Consider the following 3,117-nt stretch of genomic DNA (forward strand, 5'->3'; position numbering starts at 1 on the left):
CAACAGACATCTAAAACCATAGGTAACAACTTCCAAAAGAGCTCAGATGCTCAGGAACAGCCCACCTAGAGCGTGGCACATGCTAACAGAGAAGGGTTGGTTGGGCTGGCAGGAGAATACACAGAGGATTTCAAGGGCTGTTGGTTTCCATGGTTGCAGCACTCATTACCAATAGATCTGAGCAAGTGTATCATGACATTGCCAGTGTGACAGCAGGCAGAACAGGATCTCAGCCAGAATCTAAGCACCTGATGCATTTCAAAAAAAAAATACTTGCTTCAATAAGACCAAACACAATTGAAGAGGTTACTACCAAAGTCCTTCATTCCTGATATGTGGATAGTACAAAATATTCAGGCAAAATATTCCTTTTAAAAAGGTTATTATAACCAAATATCCCTTATTTTTTAATCTAAAAGCTTGAAAAAAATCCACAAAATAAGAAGCAGGGACAAAGGCATTGTGATTACTGAATGAAACCTCATTTTCTAAAACAGGGTCTTTTATGCAGCTCCAAAGACACAACTAAGAATCGGAGACTATCAAGTGCTAAGGGGAAAAAAGTGCCATTTCCCCAAATTTTTCAGAATATTTAGTAGTCCAACAGCAAAAATATGGTAAAGTTGTTTGAGATATAAAATCATGATCATGCAACCATCTTGTCTTGACAACAAAGAGATTCCTGCCATTGTGGAAACACAGTCAATCTGGTGAACTGCAAAAAACCACAACTAGATTTGGTGTTTAATATCCATAAAAATGAAGGCACTAAATTTTTTGGTGGAGGGATAAGATTGAAACAAACTGAAAAAAGAAAGTCTTTATAGTAGTAAAGACATGCAGGTATTGTGAATGTTTTAAAACACACATGACTGTAAAAGCGTGCATGTATATTTATGTATGAGGCCCAGTTTTCAGGTGGAGATGCACAGGGAGAGATATGTGTTTTATACCCTCTTCTCAACATCAATGTGAATACCTGTTTACAGTAGAAATGTAAAAGCTCTTTCCAGACCATGCTGCCCACAGGGAAGAATGTCAAAAAGCAAATACCACCTCAGTCTGGAAAGTGTGTTTAATTTCAGTTGTCATTTCACTTGATCTTTTACAGAGATACAAGGCATGGAAAGTGTTTTACAAGTCAGCATCATGATGCACTGATCACACAGCAGCTAGCTGATCTCCTAGATTTCTCAAGCTGAAGGAAGACTAAGCCCATCATCATAGCTTTCACACTTCCAGAACAATTTTTTTCCCAGTTTAAATTCAAGTCAATTACAGTCATCACAACACTAATCAAACCACCAAACAAATACTACACACAGAAAAAGTATCCTGTTTGCTGTGGACTTTGCTTGCCTAATTATCAGTGGGGAATCTTCAGGAAATTTCCATGTGAAAGGACAAATCAGATCCAACACTTGAAAAGGACTATGTGGGAAATTTCACAAGTTAAAATTTCAAAGAAGTAAACCAAAGGCAGATCTGCCTGTGTATCTGCCACGTTATAAATACTGTTTCTATAATTTAGAAACAGTATTTAACCAAAACTTTAGTTTTATCAAAAGTTTAGTCTACCTTAGGACCCCAGCCTCACCCCCAAGCTGCCAATAGGGTTGGGGTTAGGGTTTGGGGTGTCACAAGGACTGCAGCTCCAGGAACACTGCACCTGGGATAGGCATGACAAGAGAAGCATGGCACTGCTCCAACAGTGCTGCCTCCACATCCATTTTTAGAATGACAATAATTTTCCTGGGGTTTAAGTCAGTGTACTTAACATATAAATATACATTAAATCAACACAGCACACAGTTACAAGCTGCACAAATAAATCTTCAGTATAGTGACATTTTAATGGCAAAGACTGTAGATATGTATTTACACAGTGGTTTTATAACGCAAGCTCATGGTAATTGTCCTTTGCATATCACTTTTTTTTGGAAACAAAATCTTCCTTATACACCAAATTTAAAATTGTATGACTAATGGTACTACCAACATGATTAATACAGAGAGGGATATGCATAAACAGATACCCAAAACTTGCATATTGTAAACATTGCCTCAAGATTACAGTTTTGGGAAACCACCTACTCTGTCTAAAGGACACAGACTAACTGAAAACTGAAAGTAGAGTAGAGTAAGTAAGTAAAAACTGAAAGTAGAGTAAGTCACTGGTTGCTTTATATGGTTGCTCATACGTTCATAATGCTGAAGCATTTGGAGGATATAAATCATCCAAAATACAAGACAATTGGAAAAGTCATAAAGCTAAAGTGCTACGACCTAGACTGAACTGCAAAGTTGTTGCCATGTCTTAAAATGAATGCTGTGAAATATTGAACATATTGTAGCTTGAAAACTTAGGTCTTTTCCCTCATTCTCTGGTCCATATCCATGAGTGGAAGAGAGGTGAAAAGCCACAGGCATTTAGCCCATGATCCACGCACATGGAAAGGCAAATGAGTTGCTCTTTTTACCTTCATTTCATCCTGTGGAACTGTCACTCCTTGTGGAAAGCTACAAATCTCTACCTTTAAGTTAAATTACTCTGTTAGTCTGTGAGAACTTGGTTTGGTGAACAGGCTTTAGAAAAGCTTCCTGCACAACCTTCACATAAAGCTCTCATAAATACATCCGAGTATCAGCATAGGCAGCTCGCTATGAGCATGGGCAAGGATGAACTTGCACTTACTGGAAATTTCGAAATTATCTTTTTGAAATGCTGCTATCCTGAAAAATCTTCCTAGAACAAGCACAGAGGAGATAAGCGAGTGCATGAGACAAAGCTTTTCTCACTTCGCTTGAGCAATGAGTATACACCGGATGGGCTCTGAGCAACCTGGTCTAGTGGAAGGTGTGTCCTGTCCTGGCAGAGGAGTTGGGACTAGATGATCTTGAAGGTCCCTTCCAACCCACATCATTCTATGATTCTATGCAGCGAACCATTCACCGCGGCGATCTGCGCTCGGCTCTGGCATCCTGCATCATTTTTCGAGCGCAGAACTCGCCCGCGCCCCGGAGGACGGAGGGGGATGCCTCCTCCTGTGCAGCGCAGGGGACGCTCCTTCGGACGGGATGGGGGACACTCCATGCCCGGCCCGAGGGCCGCGGCCC

The sequence above is a fragment of the Geospiza fortis genome, unplaced genomic scaffold, assembly GCF_000277835.1.
Source record: "Geospiza fortis unplaced genomic scaffold, GeoFor_1.0 scaffold7, whole genome shotgun sequence".
Lineage (NCBI taxonomy): Eukaryota > Metazoa > Chordata > Aves > Passeriformes > Thraupidae > Geospiza > Geospiza fortis.